The sequence below is a fragment of the Calidris pugnax genome, unplaced genomic scaffold (assembly GCF_001431845.1).
Source record: "Calidris pugnax isolate Ruff unplaced genomic scaffold, ASM143184v1 scaffold182, whole genome shotgun sequence".
In the NCBI taxonomy this organism is placed as follows: domain Eukaryota; kingdom Metazoa; phylum Chordata; class Aves; order Charadriiformes; family Scolopacidae; genus Calidris; species Calidris pugnax.
In genome coordinates this window covers 187,545-210,112 of record NW_015090968.1, presented here as the reverse complement: position 1 = coordinate 210,112, position 22,568 = coordinate 187,545, and positions in this window count along the sequence as shown.

The following is a 22,568-nucleotide window of genomic DNA, read 5'->3' as shown; positions in this document are numbered from 1 at the left end:
CCACTTTTTGCAAATGACTTAGAGAAACAGCTTCCACCAAAAACGAATCCACCTGCAAAGGAAGGGAAATACTAATACAGAGCTTGGACCTGAGTTTCCTTGAACTTTGCGGAAAATGTAGTCCAGGATGCAGCTGAAGATTTAAAATTTGTCTTTTTTTCTTGTAATATTTAATATAAAATCTCCCCTCTGAATCTGAGAAAGCACACACTATTTATACCTAACATTGAATCCCACATTCACCATTAACGATGCATTGTAACTTCATTTTATCTTTGTACGATACAGAGCATTTTATCAATCATTTTATCTACATTAAAATGCATCCACCTCAACCTTCTGACAGTCAAACAGTTATGACAATATTTTGGTTCTAATCAAATTTCTATCTTTCAGGGTACGTCCACTTTCTAAAATTTATCATACAAAACTAGAATAATAGTCCTGAAGAAAAGTTAGAAATCTAAAAAGAGGATGCTCACTCCCAAATAGCTTATGAATTCTTCTCCAGTAGTCAGAAAAGCCTATCTTTTTGTTTTTGTTGCAAAATGAAAATATTATTTTTAATGAAAAACTTTTTAAATTAAGTATTTTAGGGAATAAATCTATGCATGAAGGTAAATTAAAATAATTACTGTAGAGTGTTATTTTCTGTATATAGCCATGGCCTGGAGATATACACAGAAATGAAATTTAGAAATTCTCTCAGTTTGTTATTGATTCTACTTTTACCCCACCAAATAATGTGATAATTGTCTAATGAAATTATTTCACAGAAATCTCAGAATCTCCTTGACAATGTACATCTTGGTAGTGCACTTTTTTCAAACTTCAATGTTCAGTGAGTGAACCTCTCATAGGAAAGCCTAATACACAAGAGAAGAATTTTATTGTTATTGGTCATCTAGAAACATTGGGTGTACGTGCATTCACTTAAAGCTTTAAGTGGAATTCTTGTCTCTTGTCTGAACTAACTGAGTAGACATTTAGTGTTTCATGTAGCATTGTGGTTATAGAAACATCACTGATTGGAAAAGTCTCACAGCAATTTCTGTAACTTATTTTGAATCACTGATTACCAGGTTTTTTTCTACCTCCACTATCCTATATTTGGAATGGAAGAAGTAAGAAGCGTGATCACAGAGGTTCTCCCCAGTAATCTGCTTTCTGTGTGCTCTTGTGAAGCCTTTATTATCATGTGGGAAAGCTCTTGTACAAGAAGGAAATAACACTGGCATAGGTCTGCTGCAAAAATCCAGAAGATAATTCTGTTTCCAAATTCTTGCTCATCTGTTGCAAGATGTATTCTGAGCAGGCATTAAGCGATACTTAACGCAGTGCTAACCCCCGCACACGTAAGACAACATTTTGGTGCCATTACCTTATTCCTCTGAAATTTTCTTCCTTTTGCTAAAGACGTATGAAGTTTCCTCACACCTGTGTCTCCTCTTTTGCCGTAGAGAGTGATAGAAACATTTGCAAAAGTTTCTGCTCCCCAGCGGTCACCAATATGTACAGAGACAACATACTTATAGACTGTACAAAGAGGAAAAAAAAAAGTTTAAATAAAGCTGACTATGTACGAGGTGTACTTGAAAGAAAAGAGCAACACAAAGTATTTAGTAAGACTACTGCTTGTTTTCATTTCTGCAGCTACCCAAAAATCTGCTACATGGTGTTTGAAATAGTCAGGTTACTCTTTATGAATCTGATCTCTTTATGCTAAGCTCAGTGAAGACTTTCTATTAGTTCCCTTAGAAATTCAAAGGAAATTGGACTTGGACAATTTAGATTTGTGCACCTTAGAGCTACTAAAAATCTAGACAAATTCTGCCCATTTCTCATCTGACTTTGTTCAGGGACTGTTAAGAACTGAATTGTCTTTGCAGTAGACAATAACTCTCACAGGTCAAAGAATAAGACACTACGTAAAGTTTACATAAATTAGAACAGCAGAGACGTAGCATAGCATCTCGATGCATGACATGACATACAAGTATAAAAATTTATAAAATACACTTAAAAGTTTAAGGTGCATGACAAGAAGTATAAACTTTTTTCCTCTATGGTACTCCCAGATAAATGCACTTCTGCACACTCAGATTGGATTTTTCTCCTGAGAAGGATCATTATATTGCATATGTATTCATACTCATATAAAAAGAATAAGCAAAATTTTTCAAATGCCATTTTAATGTACAGTCCTGCTGAGTTAACATTTAACTAACGTAATGCTAGAGTTTCTTTTAAGGTCGTGAATAGGCTTGAAGTATTCAGGGAGCAGAACTTCTGGAACTTTAGTTTAGAAAAGCAGTCACGTCTCTAATTACTTTTATCTCGCGTGTAACTGCCAACTTTTCTGAACAAATGTAGTACTTCTATAGGTTTTCACATTCCAAGTGCATCTCTGAATATACTCTGAAACTCTCAGCATGTCAAAAAATAGTCCTTAGGGAAAAACAAAAAACTTTTTTGTACAATGAGGATTACTTCTGATACTTGTGTTAGTAACTAAAGCTATTATAAGCTAAGTAATTCAATAGTAAGCCTACTAAAGCTATTAGAAGCTAAATAATTCAATAGTAAGCCTACTACAAATAATTTCCATGGCTTTGAAAATGTGCTTTGTCTTTAAAAAGTATAGTTATATTGTTTAGTTTTGCCCACGTAGAATGATACAGAAGATTTAGCAACTATGAAATGTGGCTTAATTGGAAAATTAAAATTTCTTAAGTGCTCAGCATTTTCACAGTGCATATATGAAGACAGTTGCAATAGAGCTGCTGAAGATACTGCATTCAGACAAAGTGCTGTATTATATCTGTGGCATTGACTTCTTTTCAAGAGGTTAGTTTACTTTGTTTATATCTTCTCACTGTTTTTACCTGGTAAAGTTTTCTGATCCTCATTGACTGCAGGGAATTCTTTCACCAGCTCCTTTTCTTCTCTGTTACGAGAGAGCCAGCACTTACAGTCAAAGTTCAGTTCTTGTTTTGTATGTAATTCTTCTAAGTGAAAAGACTTCAAATGCCAACCCTCAAAGCCTGGCACTTCATCACAGCTGACCCGAATCTTGTATACATCTCCCAGATCTCCAGTCTCAACCTGCAAAAAATGTCACGAGGAAGAGAGTACTGTCAGGGCTGGTTCACTTACAGAGATTTTCCCAGTGTAGATTCCTGAACTTAACATTAACCAGTGGAAAAGCTGAATCGAAGGCTGGAATAAACATGATGAGGGAGCCAATCCTTCTCTTTTTCATGGTAGGATCATGGGTGAGATTGCCTCTCTTTTGTTCCTCTGCACCCTTATTATTATTGTGAGCATAATACTCTACCTTTAGGGTGAGTCAAGGTTACAATTAGAAACAGCTGCGCATTTAAGCTCTTTAGACAAAAAGTAACATGTAAAGTTTTGACCCTGTTGGTTAAGGGGAGCATTAACTTACAATTAAAGATTCTGATATAAGCAGTTGAGTGAGGTATTAATGATAATTACCATGAACCTAGAAAGTTTTAACTAAATTCTTATTTGCAAAATTATTGAATTTAGAACATGAAATTATATATAACCAATTCTTTGGAAAAAAGAAGAGATATTTCTGCATAAACGTAAATCACGAATGTTACAGAAACAACTCTGTAGAAAACTTAGGCCTGTTCCCATACTACTTGTGGGAAATTCAATATCTGGTTGCGGAGATAAGCAGTTGAGTGAGGTATTAATGATAATTACCATGAACCTAGAAAGTTTTAACTAAATTCTTATTTGCAAAATTATTGAATTTAGAACATGAAATTATATATAACCAATTCTTTGGAAAAAAGAAGAGATATTTCTGCATAAACGTAAATCACGAATGTTACAGAAACAACTCTGTAGAAAACTTAGGCCTGTTCCCATACTACTTGTGGGAAATTCAATATCTGGTTGCTGATCATAGAATCACAAAATCATATGAGGTTGGAAGGGACCTCTGGAGATCATCTAGTCCAACCCCCCTGCCAAAGCAGGTCCACCCAGAGCAGGTTGCACAGGAATGTGTCCAGGGGGGTTTTGAATGTCTCCAGAGATGGAGACTCCACCACCTCTCTCAGCGGCCTGATCGTGGGCTGTTGTGAGACCTGGTTAAACCATCCAACCTAGGAATGTGAGAACTGGGATGATCAAACTACATCAAGCACTAATGATCTGCAGGACATTAACCACTGCGTGATAAATCTTCTGAACACCAGGAAGAGGAGCACTGCAGCCTTTCACTGGGCAACTGCAAGAAAGACAGGGTGGGAAGTGATTTTTCAGTGAAACAAGACAGGACTATTATTTTTAAAAGCTAACAATTATTTTTAAGAAGGATCAAACCAGAAAATTGCCAGTTGCCTTGTTCTTCTCTCATATTGCTTTTTTTTTTTCCAGACTAGTCACAGCATAAGCTTTGGTGACTGTTGCCAGGAAATAAATCCTTTGTGCACCCAGTAGCACCAAAGTAAGAAACTGAAGTTAATCTCATGCAGTTGTGCTCTGGGACCAGCAGCATCACCAGCAGACTGGCTCCTAAGACAGACTACAAAACTCCTAGTAGATGAATTTATTGTGCTTCTCAACAGAGCTCTGCACTTGACAGCCCTTCACTGCTGACCCAGCTTGCTTAAAGCTGGTTCATGTGCCTTTGCACAGCAGACACATACATGTAGGGAAGTATCAGCTATGTTATTATTCTTATTCTGGAGGAACCATATTAAAAAGATACATGTAGGGAAGTATCAGCTATGTTATTCTTCTCATTCTGGAGGAACCATATAAAAACTGTGATTTTGTCATTTGGGGAGAGAGTTGGCCACCCTCATTAATAACTATTATGCAGATAAGAAATAGTAAAACATCAGAGTATGAAGTGGAACAGTTAATTGAAAATAAAGCAACCTACCAAAATAATTTTACAGGAGCTTGATATTTATGATGTAGAACTCATGAGGAGAGGCCTATGGTAGGAAGGGATTGCACTCGATGACTTAAAAGATCCCTCCCAGTCTGAAATTCTTAAGTGTTATAAGTGGTTGCCATGCCAGTCCTAAAATTTCAAGATTCAAGGCACTGTTCTTTAAGGACCAGTGAGGAAATCTTTCCTACTGTCCATTCAACAGCCCTGAGGCTGCAGGGAATCTCTCAGCTCCTGAACTGTAACTCCACAGTACCCACAAAGGCCACACACAGCAGTAGCTTTACACTGAAGAAGGCACCAGACTGGTCCTCTCTCCAAGCCTAGCCTACCCTGCTTGTCTGTGTGCCAATGTGAATACAGAACTTAATACTATCCCAGACTACGATGCACATGTGGGGGAGGTTATACCTCTTGGATCTACCACCACATCCTCACAGCTGTGATAAATCTCTGCTGTTGTGCCATTAAAGGGGAAATACATGGACAGAACTTCATGTCAAGAGCTTTTCATGCACGCTGTGTATGCTGCAAAGGATATCATTAGCTACAGTGTACTGTGATCCACATCCTCACAGCTGTGATAAATCTCTGCCATTGTGCCATGAAAGGGGAAATACATGGACAGAACTTCACATCAAGAGCTTTTCATGCATGCTGTGTATGCTGCAAAGGTTATCATTAGCTATACTGTGACCTAATTCTCCTAAAGTATGCATTCATCTCATTAAACTTAGCAGGAATTATTTGGATTCAGTGAGAGAAGAGCACATAGGTTCTTCACCCATCTAAACTACAGGCAGTGAGAGAAGAGCACATAGGTTCTTCACCTACAAACTACAGTTCCTTCACAGGCAACAAAGTCATTGCTTCTTCTCTTTCAGAATCAGACTATCGACTTGTAAAATTACTGCCTGCAGATTTTCTTTCTTGTAGATGGACCTCGTGACTGTATCACACAGCTACTCTAAATGCCATTCACCACTTCTTCCATAAAGGTCTCTGGTTTGGAGTTGCAACATCACAGAACCTTGTTCTTTTTACATGACAGGGCAAGCTGTACCTCACATTTTACTTTGTCTTCTGCTATCTAGTTTTGCAGTTCTCTGAGCTTCTAAATTGTCAAAAAGACCTGTTATAATCCTTGTAGCAAATGCACAGATTACATATATAGGAAAACAACTTCAGATTACAGGACAGACTATTTAAAAGCCATTATTTTCCCTTTTGTCTCTAGAATCATAATTTCAATTAATTCTCTGACTGTCTTTGAATGAGCAAGGACATGCGATCATGCTGTCTATGATCCATGGAATTAAACACCACCACCAATATTCAGTTGAGTGTATTAGATATTTCACCACTTTCCATGGCTTCATTTTTTTCCCTTCTCAGTTCTGGCCATTATTAGCTTTTCAGTTCAGCTCCATCATTGTAACAGATCATTGCCATTACATCATTCTTGTAATCCTTTTCTGAGCCATTTAATACGATCATTTTCCCTTTGGAATATGATATCCTATCTTTGATCCCATAATTGTTTTTCCCCCTCCATCAATGCCTATTAATTGATGTAACAGGAACTTCAAAGCAGAGACAAATAATCCATCAAAAAGCATATAACCAGTGGATATCCTGGTTTAAGTTTGCAGAATGTTTGCAAGAGGACACTTTACCTGGTGTTTTAGTCATGATTATAATTTCCTAATTAACTTTTCCACATTTATTTCTTCTGAACAGTTTTGTGTAATATTCAGTACTTTAAATCTGAGCTGAGTTGGATGTGATTTGTCATGTACTACACAACACAATATTTTTTCAATTACATGATTGAAAGAGCATAGGTCTTATAATCAAGAGGATGCTCTGGCAAATTCCCTGGAGCTTTGAAGATCTCAGAGACAGATAATTGATGATTAGAGAATTGTGTATTTTAAATCTTTTCCTTTTTGACTCACACAGGGCTTCTCCAAAGACATCATGCCTAAGGTAACTAAAGCCATGTAAAATTTACTGTTTGAGTGCACATTTGAGTTACATTTTCTATCATGTCCTTGTAAAAATAAAAACAAACAAACAAAATAAAAACTACCAAAAACCCCCTCCAAAACATTAATTATTCTAGTTAAAAGACTTAAGAGGGTGTGGTCAAAAAATCCTAAAATTCAACTGAATGGATTTCTGTCAGGAACTCCAGAAATCTGGCTGCTTTTTGTTCGGAGCATCTTCTTGTACTGTGGAAAACACATGGAATATTGCATTATGTGATTTACAATTTTCTGTCACCCTCGTAATCCTTAACACAAAACACATTCTGTATTCATTATGTATTTACAAAGAGTCCTACTCGCAGAGCTCTATTGCTCATCTCCTGCTACTTCTGTTTGGAAAGTAGTCTCAGGGATACTATTCTCGTGATCTGGAAGTTGATATACCTTTGGATTTTATGAGTCTTTGGAAAACAGAATGTGCATGATACACTAGGATGCTCTGACAAGCTTATTCTGTAAGTAACCAAGAAACACTGATGACTGGGAGAAAGATAGATATACTTTACAAATTTACTCATTCCACACGAATTCAACAATTGATTTCTATCATCACCAGAATATCAAGGAAAAAACTTCTACTACTGCACTGTCAGTTTACTTTCATTTTCCCAGTTATTTTTCAGTGTGTTTGTTCATTGGAGATGGCACTGTTTCTTGCCACGCTGTCTTCAATGTTAGAACTCCCAGCAGACTCAGTAACATTGACACATTCACCTATTTCTCAATTTATTTATTACAATTAAGGTGCTCTAATTAAATTTATTCTTATTTAAGCAGCTCATCCACTACAGATGCCTGAGACAACAGAAATCCAACAACTGTACCTGATAGCATGCTGCTTTTTTATCTTTTTTAACAATTTATTCTTTATGCTTGCTACGTGCAATTAAACTACACCTGTTCCTTCACAGGAGTTGGTTAGAAATATTTTGGATCAAATAATCATTCTGAACACAATACGCATCTGTGCATATATTTGTGTGAGAACACCTGGAAAACCAGGAATTTACATGCCTTCCTGTCCTCAGTGTGCAATAAATGTATCTCTGAGATCAAAATTAAGCTTACTGTTTCAAAACAATATGAGCTGCTGTAGCACATAACCTGTGGTTCTTTTTACTGCACTGTATTACTAAGGACATTTGTCTTGGACCAGGATCTTGGGGGGTTTAAAAGTTCATTTACATCTGCTTGTTGGTGAGCTCAGTTCACAGCTTGTCCTCCTTGTGATATCATGCCCATGCCTCCAGCCTGCTGCTACTGTGGGAGAACACGAGCACAGATTCTGCCTTCTTTTGACTAGCCTTAGTAAAACCAAAGATATGTAGAGTTAAAAAACCCTGGGTTTGTTAGCTGAACCACCTAGAGAAGATATGAAAGGAGTTATGAAGATATCTGTGAATCCCCAAATGCTGCTTTATATCAAATCCACTATTCTAATTTCCTTAGAATGCCACAAAACTGTAAAGTGCTGTAAGCAATGTGGCAAAGAGACAAAATTTCATGCACAGAAAACAGTGCTCAAATTGTATTAACTTCTCTATACAAAGCAAAAAAAAACGAGGACACAAATAGCTGAGGGGAAATGTAGGCACTAACTCAAAGCCAAGCCAAAGTATGAACAAGTGTTTAGAAAGCCATTGGGGTGGAAGCCCAACACGATGGATGTGGTACCTTGGATGGCAGACTATGAGGGACAACCACAACTGACACATAACTATGCTACTTTCTCCTAGCATGATACTCAGTCACTGAAATTAGGCAATGTTAACAAGGAATACATGCCATTTGGGAAATTACCAACAAGTTGGATGCAGCAGAGATGGAATCCCTTATGGAATGACGCTTGCCAAAATTCAGCCAGCTGGTGTGGTTGCTCTGTACATACATCCTACCTCTACTGACCTCTTCAGTTTATGTCAATGGCTTAGGAAGCTGCTTTTGCTGCTCTGTGTGTTTCCTGACTGTTTTCTGATAAGCAGCTGCTTTCTTGTCTTTAACAAGTGCCATTTATCTTTTCATTTACTCCCTGTAAAGTTCCTAAATTGCTTTAGCTTGTTATTTAAATTAAAAATTCAGCCTGGATCATGTCATTATGAAGAAGCTTTGACAACGTTTTCTAAACATAGTTTTGCCATTGTTTTCAGAATGTTTATTGCAGCCATTGAAATGTATCTCTGAGCTTTATAAAACTGCCTTGAATTGCAAGCATTTTCTCTCATCTCACTGGCTTGAAGCTGCACTTCATGCCAAACACAATCCCAGTGACTTAGCCTAGAAAGCCAGGACAGAATTTGAACATTAAAAAGATGTCTCAGATGAATCCCCTCAAAGCAGCAGGATGCACGGTAGGTGTACAGGTAGCCAGGACTGTGTTAGCATTAATTTTAATACTGGCCATGTATATGCTATTTCTTCAGAGTTTATTACACTTTGATATGCCTGAATTCATTCTCCTGTGATTTATGATTATCCAGTAAATTTCTGCCGGGTGGTCTCAAAGACAGAATGATTTTGGGGGAGAACAGAGACCACCTTACAGAGACAAAAATAAAGGAAAGAAAAGCCCATTTATGTCCTCTGGGAATATTGTCCAATCCTTCATCTACTGCATTCTCAAATAATTCTATACTGCCTTTTGCATAAACTGCGACTCAAGAATCTTTACAGAATTAGAAAAAATGCAAGATGAGCTGATGAATGCAATAAACTTCACAAAAGGGACCATTTTTCTCCATGATACATACACTTGGAGGTACTGAAAATTCCAAGAGAACTCTGCGGCTGGTTGTAGTAGAACAGGACTTCCAGCAGAAGATGACCCAAGATTCAGAGTTACATCATTCCATCTTTGTAAATGCATCATTTGTACCAGCCAAACCAAAATTCCATATATATATATGTGTATCATTTGGATAGAGAGGAAAGTCATGATAAGCAGTGTGTAGTACTTTATGACTTACAATGAATTCATCTGTTGCTCCGGGTAGAAAGCACACGTATCCTGGGGTTTGTGGAGAAAGCAGCAGCTCATCACTTTTGCCCTTTGAACCATATATCACGAGGGTCCTATTACACTCTTGTGTCTCTGGGGAATCTCCATCTGTCTTAACCTGCACTCTCCACTGTTGCGCTAAACAAAATAAAAATGTTACATTTTAAGTATCAATGGCAGAGAGTAATGGATGGTTTTGTTATTATTATAAAAAATAATTTAAAAATTACTATGAACTTATATCACATTTTATAAAAAGAGACAAATAGACATTCCTTCCCTTGAAGATAATTCTAATTCAAATAAGACTTGATAAACATAAGAAAACTGTTGAAGTGGGTATACAAGCAGAAATTAACACCAAGGAAGCAGAAAAAGGAATATAGGGCTAGATTTTTGCATTCTTTATAGCAAAATATTTGCTTTAATTGCAGTAATTAATTTATTACATTTCCAATCTTAAAGTGTTTGTATGTAACACAAAAAGGAAAACTAGCATTTTGAAAGACTTTTATGTGATCCATTTCTAAGAACTGCTGGCTACACAAGTAGTTGAACAACAAAACTTAAACCTATTTTCTCAGCTTTTTTTAACCTAATTAGTCACGGTCAGTCTGCTTCATTGTCAGATCAGGTCATTCATTAGGACTGAATCCAAAATTTAGGGAATTCCAAATAAGTGTTTGCACTGACCTCAGCTCCTGGATTGGGTTTAACAGAGCTTTGTTTGGTAGGTGACCTGTTTGAAGTCCAGAATGCCACCAAGAAGCTACAGAAAACCATTCCAGGTGTGGAAAAAATATTGTGTCTTAGATGGGCAGTACAGATTAGAAAGTTACTTAACTGCTTGAATGTGAATATTCCCCTGAACCCAAATGAATTATTTGTAGAAAAGACACTTGATCCTGCGCAGCAAATGGAACTGAACAGTGGAAGGAAATCAAAAGCCTGTGTTTAGACTGTGACTGGTACTGTGATAATGTGATAATTTGCTAATGACATTAATATAAGGAACTATTTTGTGATTGTGTGTAAGCCTACAATGCAATGTGCTGACAAAATAAATTTTAGAATAGTTTGATAGAGAAATAAACTGAATGTGATTCTTTTTCTCACTGTACTGTGTACTTTTTTCATACCTGTTTGTTCCCTCCACCTGCTTGGAGTTGGTGATTGGGTGAAAACCTGCTCTGGTTTTCTTGAGTTATGACTTTTCCCCTGTTTTTCACACTGTTTTCTTTAGCTAATTCTGGTTTCCCCCTTGTTATAGAAGCTTTTCTGCATTACATTTGACTGTTCCCTGACTCTCCTGGGCTCAGCTACAAAACAGCAGGCAAATATGCATCTCACAGTCAGTCTGCTGAGCAACACACCAGCTGAAAGGATCCTTCCATCTGAACTCTTTTTTGAGGTCATTTCCAGGAATGAGTCAGATGTAGTACGTGGAAGATCCACACTTTGCCTAATGAGGAACTTTTGTCGTTTGATATATGTGCCAGCCTTGAATTTTATCTCTTTGTGCCAGGTTGGCATGTGGTACCCTTCAGGGTGTCACACTTGGTGAAGTCAAGCATCGTTTGAGCTTCTGCTCTTCCTGAGCACTCCAAGGGTTTATGAGCAGATTCAAATTTTTACAAAGACTCCCAACACAGCCCTGAACCTCTTATCCTCTCCAACCGTGCCCCATTTTGAAGGCTGTCCCAGGAACACAGCAGAGGGCAGATTTAGATAATTTTGCATGACTGTGTTTCCCAGGTGAATGTGTTGGTTTTTTTGCTCTGTAATATCCATATGCTTCAGGAAAGAGAGCAAACCCCAAGTTAAGAGAGAGCACGGAGGCATAACTGTCTGTTCCTTGCTCAAAGAGGACACATATTTAGAGAAAGTATTTCAGGCAAGATGATTATCTTGCCTGAGTATCCATGATTTTGTTTTTAATTATTATTTCAGAAGAAAGGCTAAGGCACCGGCTGGGGGCTTTTCCAGGAAACAAATCAGTGGTTAACAGATTTAAGGCCTCTTACCATCTGTGACTGTTTGTTCTCCTACACTTACTTTTAATGCTTCTACAATTTTGTAACTGAGCTAACCCAGACTGACTACATTTTCTGTCAGTTCAGCAAATTCATTTAACTCGCTCGACTTTTAATGCTTCTACAATTTTGTAACTGAACTAACCCAGACTGACTACATTTTGTCGGTTCAGCAAATTCATTTAACCCGCTCATGTCAGAATAAGATAAAAATGCTTTGTCTAATATTATATTCCCTTAGACAGCTATTTGGTAAGGATGGTTAGACCTGACAGGGGACTGATGCAAAAGACCCATTGTGTTTAGTGATTTCTATATCTCTTTTTGAGATATTCTGAAGTCCCCAGTAAGTTCTGAAAATCAGATAGCTGGGGTTGAAAAAGTCATCTTCTATGTTTCATATGTGTGGCCAAAAGAGACTTTTCCCCTGATACTCCTGAACTGCGTTAGCTTCCTTTCAGAGGAACTAGTGTGCATTATCGTACTTCTAGCTTATATATAAAGCTGTAGCCTTCTTCTTTGACACATCAGCATGACAACTACTAAAACAAATGGTGGTAGGGAAACAAACTTCTGTGAAAAAAATCTCAGAACTCTTTCTTTTCTGAACTAATATAACCAAGCATCCGATTTCACGTTACAGGGATGTATCCAGAGATACAGTAGAAGCAGGGGTTCTTTTCATTCCAGAAAGTCTTTTAACCACTAGTTTGGAACCTGAAAGGTGCTTGCAGCAAAACAGTGAAAATCAAACCTGCAGTGACTCCTGCACAGAGCAAACTGGACAAGGTAAAACGTAAAGTCAATATTTTGTAATGTAATTAAAAAAACTGAAAAAGGCTTTTTTTTCTGTTTGAAAATATAACTGGACAAGGTAAAACGTAAAGTCAATATTCTGTAATGTAATTCAGAAAACTGAAAAAGGCTTTTTTTTTTTTTGTTTGAAAATATGAACAATTTATATGTTTTTAGAGGATTGACACCACTGTTTTTACAATTCATTATTCCAGTTTTTTTTTACTCTGGTGTTTTTTGGTCTTAAGATCTAGAACTGCATTCACATTTTGCTAGATGTAGGAGCAGGTTGCTTACCTCCCAGAGATTGTAGATATTTGTGTTGCCTTGAGTCAGAGCAGTCAGTCTGCTTACTTTATTTTCTTAGGAAATTCAGCCTCCAACTGGCAATATATACTGTCATTGCCTTTTAGAAGCAGGACCAATCCATTTACAATTTGGGAATTCTGTGGTTATTCTTACCCCATCAGCAAATACTGGCAAGGTAGGGAACAACTTAAAAGTCATGGAAGAATTTACCGCATATTTTCTCTTTTCTTATGAATTTTCTATATACCTTAACAACCTTGCATGAAACAAGAAATGCTAACCTAGAAATATCTATTAACTGAGCTCAATTCATCAGTGTTGAGCCATATTTTATGTACCACAAATAAAAGCCCATAATGCCACAGATCACCCTACACGAATCACATAACAGGAACCCAGCTCCTTTTAACTGTGCAGTGTGGACAACGTTGGAATATACTGTGCTTTGTCTCTTTGCTTTGAGAGAAAATCTTTTACTATGTGCTATTACAATACTCCAACTATTTTGAGACAGAAAGGGAAAAGAGAAAATGGAAGGTGGAAGTCATAAAAATTCCCTGCAATGTAGGAAACATTTAGAGAGTGATGTAAAGTCCCATTCTCCCTCAGAACAACTTCACCATCACAGCGAGCTGAGAGCTGCTATCCACCTTCCCTACTAAGGCGAAAAGAGAAAATGGAAGGTGGAAGTCATAAAAATTCCCTGCAACGTAGGAAACATTTAGAGAGTGATGTAAAGTCCCATTCTCCCTCAGAACAACTTCACCATTTGCGAGCTGAGAGCTGCTATCCACCTTCACTGCTAAGGTAAACCCTCTTGTTTTTTTCTCTTGCATCAAACATACAAGGTGGAATCAAGATAATAGAAATAAATCTCTTCCTATGCTCGATTTTCCCGAGCCTCTCCTTAGTCTACAGATGTACAAAGGTTGCTGGGAAAACGTTATATGGGCATACTGCATTTTGGCAGGATCCACAGACAGCAGCAGCGTTCACAGGGATCTGGGATTCATGCTTCATTAAAGCTGGCATAACACCAACCTGGCTGAAGAAGGACTGAGAACATTCAAGTAACCTGCTTAGCAAAGATGACTTTCAGACTCTCTCCTTTGGCTAGGTGGTTGAACATCTTACAAGCATTATCCAAAGAGAATGAGATTTCTGACCTTCGGGGTGAGGTACTGTTTTGTTTTGTAACCTTTGTTATAGACCTTACCTGAGCACATTGATCTTATTCGTAAAATCACCAAACACCATTGAATTATGCCAATCAACTTGTTATGACTTCCCCCTGAAGCCCACTTGCAGAGTGCAGCTAGTACAGAAAATGACGACATCAATGCATAAAACATTGGTTTTCTAATCACAGCACTGCTGCTTGCCTCTGATTCAGTAAATGTATATTATATGGAAGGTTTTTGCTTCCTTTGTGAGTGGGACTGCTTATCGCTACTATCTACTCTACCATGTGAAATCTTTACTGCTACAGCTGCTGGGAGAATTTAAGGCAATGACTTTTTCTTTCAAGACTTTGCATCTCTGGAATTTTCTCTCACCCTCGTACCATGTCAAGATGGATTGACACAGAACTGAGCACAAGACACCCTTCCAAACCTCTTGTGATTGTTACCCTCCTAAAAACTCAGCCTTTTCATGTGCAAGGTCTATGAGATAACCAGCACAACACCACAAATTAAATTGTGAACAATTCTGAGATCAGTCTTGCTCATCATCTTTTTTAACATAAGGCATAAAAGCACGATGTCTCACCTATCTCAGTTCCTCACTGGAATGAGCCCCTGGGTAAAGAAAAAATGTCTAAAGAGCAATTCAAGCTAAGCCTATGCATAGCTAGTTGGCACAATAGTTCCTAAAAATGTTTTTCTCCTTTGTATCTTCATTATTCAGAATGTCTGATCTCAACCTAAGAAGTCAGCACACACTCTTTGGGTTCTTCTGGAATTCTCAACAGTGTGATGTTTCACAAACTGATTAAGAATAAGCCACTCCTTTCTCCTCATAATCAATATATGGTGTCTAACTGCTCTAATTGCCTCTCAGGAGTCTGCATCTCTGCCTGCTTATTACAGCACAATAAAGAATGAAGCTGCACTGGAAGAAAACTTAGATTGGTAGTAAAATACAGTCTATTTTCTGAACATAAGGTGAGATAGATATCATGGCTGTATCTCTGAACTGTGCACTCAGCAGAATGCAGAATCCAATTCCAAGTCACTCTTGTGAAAATCAAATTTCTCTGTGAGAAAGCCTTTGCTTACCTGAGTTAATCAGTCTCCACTTGTCAAAGTCATGTTGCCATGGAACATTAAAGCTGTTGGCTAAACTGTTTGGTTGAATGCAAATGATTTAATTTTCACTCAAACTGGAATTAGATCAAGAGATCAGGACTCATCCTACAGAGGGCAAGCCACTGTTTCCAGAGCCAAATGTAAATGCTACTTTAGTTTCTCCCATGCAGTTCCCAGACACAGCTACACAAAATAAGCATTTACTGTTAAATGCTCACAAGGGTACTTGTGTCAATCTGTTTCTCTTTTCTGGTTAGGGAGAAACACAGAGATGGTATCTCAAATTTTAAACACTTGGGAAGTACTAGCATTTTACAGTGACAGGGATGACTTTGTAGGTATAAAAATAGACAGCTGATTGGGTAGTTTTTTATTAAAATATTTTTTATTAATTCAAACAATTAAACTGAATGCATGTACTCCATTTAGCTTCACTAACAGATTTGGAGTTTAGGCCTGCATTATTTCTGGCTACTTCGGGAATACCCTGATGGATTTTGACCTGAAAATGTTTCCACTGACACTTCACAACACATTTTTCAACTTGATGATGTTTGCTAGGGGACCTGTCCCCGTGTATTAAATGGCAGTGACATTGGGATAAACAAAACAACACTTGAATCTCTTCTCAGAGGTATTCCTGGCTGATTTCGGGCCAGAATAGTAGAAATAGAAAGAAAATCAGAAATGTTTTTTGAGCAGCATGTTTTTCTCAGTTACTTATAAAGACCTAGTCCTTTCTATAGACCACTGCTGGCCAATTTGTCTTCATTTTCTCCCACAGTTGATAGTTTACATATACTTATCACTTATTTGTCAGTTAACACTGACTTGCAGATTAAATTCAAACAGCAAAAATTGATGTAGAAAACAACTCTTACCTTTACCTTTAAGGAATACCTTCTTTGAATTGCCATCTTCTAAAATATGAACAGAAAAAGAATATGTGAACAAGCTTAATTATCACCTTCCTTCTTAAGTTGCAGTCTTATTCAGAAGGGTTCTTCAGTAATAACTAGGCATTGGGTATACACTATATTGTTATAACATGAATTTTCTTTAACAAAATACTTACTATTGGCAGTTAGCTCCCTCTCAGTTTTCCCATCATCTTGATATTCATCTAACCATCTTTCGTGGTAAAAACAAAAATATTAAGATTAATAACAATTAATAACAATTAGAAAAACTCTGACAATTACTTTCTCCCTCCAACAGTTTTTTTTAATGCTTTTTTGTCAAATTATGCTTTGAAACTACTTCCTAAATTGATTTTTTTCTTTTATACATTCATCATAGTTGGCCTTATTCATATGAGGAGAATTTGGCTCACTGCTCCAGGCAAACAGGAACTTTCATGGTAGCTATATGAAGTACTATAATACTATATGAAGTACATTATATGAAACACTAAATATTTTCAGGATCAGAGACTCAACTGTACATTTGGGGAAGTGGGGTGGGGGCGTATATAACCTGCAGTAGTTATATTCATTGTACTTAAAATGATATATAACCCCTGCAGATCTGGAAGTTACTAAAGCTTTTAAAAAAAAAGTTTCTAAAGCAAAGATCTGCATCAATGAATTTAACTTCTCTTTTTACTTTCCTTTTCTTTTATGCTGATGAATTTAAGGATCTTTCCTACAATATCATTTCATTGAAAGCACACCTCCATATTCCTTCAGTTGATCCTCCCTTGCTGATATAATAATACTTTACAGCCTTTAACAATTTCACTTATTTAAAAATAAATAAATATGTGCTCATTATCAAGTTCTGTTCTATTGGCTCAATGTTGATGTTGCATTTCTTTAAACCCAAGGGTTCATAATATATCTCACTTCTTATATATAACAAAACTCTGTGAATAAATATCACACACATGAAGTCTAAATTCCACCGTATTTCAACTATTGTCGCAATAAATAGCTTGATTAACTTTTGTGAGCTGGCTCCTCATTCCCTCCTATGAAACAAAAGGTCAGTAACAGTTTCTAAAAACAGAACATAAACTTTGACATGTTGGCAGCACACTTACACTGCAGGCAATGACAAGCCTCCTCTAGTCCTATATATAATGCCTCTAATCTTTTTTCTAAGAGCTTAATATTTTTTTTTGACAAGGCAGTTTTATAGAGAGCCCAAGTATCTTCATTAAGTATCCCTCCCTTTAGAGAAGTCTCATAAAATCTCCTTGTAATTAAAGAAACAATTGTCTCATTCATCTACTCTTCAATAACCATTTTTAGTGTATACCAAACCAATTTAAAAGCTTAACAGCCAAAAAGGAAAATTAAACTGAAGACTTCATAATCGAAATAAAAGTTCTGAGAGGAGTAAATGGTTCTTGGCTAGACATTTCCAGGAACCATTCAAGCTGAAACTCTGCTTTTTTGTAAACAGGTAGGATTCCTGGAGGAGGAGAGCTGTCTTTACTGAACACCTAAAGATTTTCAAGACTTTAAGACACGGTGCCCAAAATAACATGGAAACAATTTCAGCCATGTAACCCAAACTCATAAATTCTGGAAACCATATACTTCAGAATAAAATTACCTTGACCTAAATTACAATCCTTCAAATTATTTATATTGTATTAAATATACTAATATAGAAATAACATACACAAAACCTTACTTTCATCTATTATTTTATGAGTGGGGTTTTTTCTGTTATAGCCATGTGATTCAACCCAATGACTGCTGAAAGATCAGGTTGCACTTGCCTCTGTTAATAACAAAATCTGGAAAAATAGGCTGTTTAGTAATTGTTAGAACTGAGAAAGTTGAGCATTTTCCAACTTTGCCCATGGCAGCAACATTCTAGACCTAGTAAGACAGACAAGCAGAGATTTACTAAATGAAAGGAAATATTGTAGCTCTGCCTTAAGAGAAAAGTTAAAGGTCTTTCCAAAAATTTCCAGGACGTGTATAAGGTTTTCAGTGAGAAAGAGAAACCGACAAAGATCAGTACAACTAGATCTTTACACGTAATACTTTTTAAAAGATTGAGAACTGAGAGCTTATTTATTTTCGTGTGGTCTCTGTATAAAAGAAAGATCAAAGCACTTTTTCTCCTATGGAACATTTAGTTTTGATCGTTAAGCTATGACTCCTTCCTATACCAATACAGCAACTTTGTTCTTTGTCTTAAACAACAAAATTTTGCATTCCTTGTATGTTGAAAAATTCAGTCATCGCTCGTATATCTAGGTTATGTGCACACACTTGTTCTGCAATTTTTCCTTACGTTGCTGGCTGTGTAACAAATTCCTTTTCTCCATGAATGGCATACCTATTACAAGGAAATACAACCTCCCGAGCTTCCTCTCCTTCTTTATGCTTGACGACAATCTTATCCAGGAACCACCCATTGCCTATGTTGAAATGACAAAAGTTTATCATGTGAAATAATGCATTTTTAAAAAAAAAATAAATTTAAAGAAAAAAGCCCAGATTATCTTCTTCCAGCAGAAACACAGGTCATATTAAGACAGAGCTCAGCTAAATAGATAAGACATATTAGCCAAATGAAAGCTTTTTTATTCTGTGTCTCTTGCAAGAGGTACAATCTTGATTCTTCTCTGCCTTGTTGTGTTTTAATTTTAAGATGGGTGGGTTTTTTTCTTTTCCCTAAAGATAAATCCATGCATACATCTGTGAGCTGCCAACACCATTCACATCCCAGCCTACATCTTCAGATTCCTTATGATCAGGCACAGGATGTTTGGACAAATCTGTTTATGCACTTAAGTGAGATCTGTATGAAAGCTGGAAATTTTGGTCCTCTGTGAGTGAAGTTGTTACTGCATACGCTTGTAGCATATTAATTAACAAATCATTAAGACTACTGCTCTCATTTGCAAATGGATGGGGGCTGCAGCCTTGGGGGCGCTTTGCATGTCCAGGAGCCAGTAACTGGGAAAACTGAGGATCCAAGTATCCAGGGCCAGTGACTAGATAGACTTGAGTGTCTAAGGCCAGCTACTGGAGGCTTTATACATCCATACTGTTCATAAATGTATACATTTGTCATTGATGGACTGTCATTCTGATCAGCTGGACAAAGTAACAGGTTAAGGCCACTGGTGCTTCACCACCTCTCTGGGCAGCTTGTTCCAGTGCTCTACCACTCTCACAGTAAAGTTCCTCCTCACGTTTACGTGGAACATCTTATACTCAAGTTTGTGCCCATTTCCTCTTGCCCTGTTACTGGGCACCACTGAGAAAAGACCCACCCCATCCTCCTGACACCCTCCCTTTAAGTATTTATAAGCATTGATTAGATCCCCCCCTAAGTCTTCTCAAGACTAAAAAGACCCAAGTCCCTCAGCCCCTCCTCGTTGGAGAGATGCTCCAGGCCCTTCATCATCTTTGTACCCCTCTGCTGGACCTTCTCCAGCAGTTCCCTGTCCTTCTTGAACTGGGGAGCCCAGAACTGGACACAGTGCTCCAGATGGGGTCTCACCAGGGCAGAGTAGAGGAGCAGGATGACCTCCCTTCACCTGCTGGCAACACTCTTCTTGATGCACCCCAGGATGCCATTTGCCTTCTTGGCCAAAAGGGCACATTTCTGGCTTATGGTCATCTTATTGTCCACCAGGACTCCCAGGTCTTCTTCCTCAGAGCTGCTCTCCAGCAAGTCAGCCTCCTATCTGTACTGGTGCAGGGTGTTATTCCTCCCCAGGTGCAGCACCCTACACTTGCCCTTGTCGAATTTCATTAGGTTTTTCTCTGTCCAACTCTCCAGCCTGTCCAGGTCTCACTGTACGGTGGCACAGCCTTCTGGGGTGTCAGCCACCCCTCCTAGTTTTGTACCATCAGCAAACTTGCTGAGGGTACATTCCATCCCTTCGTCCAGGTCATTGATGAATATATTGAAGAGGACTGGACCCAGTACTGACCCCTGGGGACCACCACTTGTTACAGACTTCCACCTGGATTCTGTAGCCCTAATCACGACCCTCTGAGCCCTGTATTTCAGCCAGTTTCCAGTCCACTTCACTGTCCATTCATCTAACTCACACTTTCTAAGCTTAGCTATGAGAATGCTGTGGGAGACGGTGTCAAAAGCCTTGCTGAAGTCAAGGTAGACAACATCCACCGCCCTCTTCATATCTATCCAACCAGTCATGCCACCATAGAAAGCTATCAGGTTAGTCTGACATGACTTCGCCTTGGTAAATCCATGTTGACTACTTTTGATAACTTTCTTTTCCTCCATATGCTTTGAGATGACACCCAGGATGAGCCGTTCCATCACCTTTCCAGGGATGGAGTTAGTGTTTGTGTGAGTGCTGAGTTCCTGGCTGTGTTGATCTGCATGGGCAGCCATGTGCATACATACATATGTTTTATAAATGCGTTCGTGTGTGTGCCTGACAGGAATACATACTCAGCCTTGCTCCTCGTGGGACCAGCAGGCATGGAGCTGTGCAGCTTCACTGCTGTTGGGCTACTGATTTATCCTCTCCCTAGCAGCAGCAACCACTGCCACGTCCATGCCGATGTCTTGGATCACTTCCCATAACCATCCTAGTGACTGGTACAGTTCTCTGCGAAGCCCTTGTCAAATATCCTGTTCTCACTGTGTCTGCAACGCTCACAACTTGTCAGGTTTTGCCCGACTTATACCATTATTCATTGGCACATTGTAGCAAAACAGCATGAGGGATGTCAGAAGCTGACGACTGTCCTATTTATTCTCGTGCTCTACCTCCCTGGCTTCATCTGAGCCTGGAAGTCCCTCAGAGGCAGCAGTCTCTGTCCCATAGGCAGAGCTTGCCTAGCCAGTGCATGGAGCAGAATGGCATTTCATCTTCAAGACTTCAGGCCCAGGACACACTAGGACACTCTGCAGGCTTCTTTTGCCACCCTGTTATACCTCAGATATTCTTTCATTGGAAGGAGCCCATCAGCCTGGCCAAGATTCACCAGTAATCAGGCAGGTGACCTTGAAACAGGCCAAAAAAGTTGCAAGGTGCTGCTTGTGTAAATGTACGGGTGTGTATGGAAGGTTTCTATTGAGGAGAAGGCTATTTCAGCAGGTAAGGCACATCCTCTAGTAACTCATACCTGACCAATGCCAAAACCCTGCTGTTTAGGATAAAATTCCTTTTCTTTGCTCACTCACAGTGGCTGTGGGAGAAGATCTATGCTCTGCAGCCTGGGAGACCCAAAGAAAGACGTGCTTCATGGTCCTTTTGAGACAGTCTCCAAAACAAGACTAAAGACCTTCTGCCCTATCACTCAGGCAAGTGATATGATTAAAAAGAAAGGCAACCTCACCTCTAAAGGAACTCTCTTTCCTCCCTCTTAATGCCCAGAAGACTGGGCCTCTAGATGGTCTCTCTCTTGACTCATCATCCTTTTTCAGCTCTCAACCCCCCTGGTCACCTCAGGCCAGGCTTATCTTTTGGAACAGTTCAGAAGAGGTCTGTGAGATCTGTCTGTGCTGAGTACATTCAACAATCATCTTAAATACCAAGGCATAAGTTTTCTCATACTTACAATTCAACCCATTGTCCTATTGGGAAAATCCCCCCCAAAAAACAGATCCTGAGCTCCATTGTCAAAGAACAGCTTAAGGCAGCTGAGTCTGGATGTAGATTTGTAATGCTGACCCTGTGATATGGCTACGATGCCTACTGAAGGAGGGATGAATGAAGAGAGCATGGTATGGCCTGGGGGGTAGAGACAGGGTAGGCTCCACCACGCAAAGATGCAAGAGTCAAGTTTACATCCCATAATAAGGCTACACTAATAAACCTACTTCTGTAATAGTCACAAGTCACTCCTCAGAGCCTTAGACACTACAGACAGTCAGCGAGATGGGTGTTGCTTGAGGACATTTCAGAACAGAGTAGGGTAAAAATGATGCTTTTCTCATCTAGTATCAGTGTAGCCCTGAACTGTTTTAAAAATCCTTCTCTTCACTCACCTTCCTCATAGTGACTAATCAGCAAACACATTTGCAATATTTACATCTTCGGTGCTTTTAAATGCTAGCTTTCTCTTAATTTACATCATTCCAGAGATGCACACCTCCAGGGCCTGTATCAAAAATTCGTCTCATCACAAAATTACCTCTTTTTTTCTGAATGAAATGTCACTCACTGGAGCAGCTCCACATTGA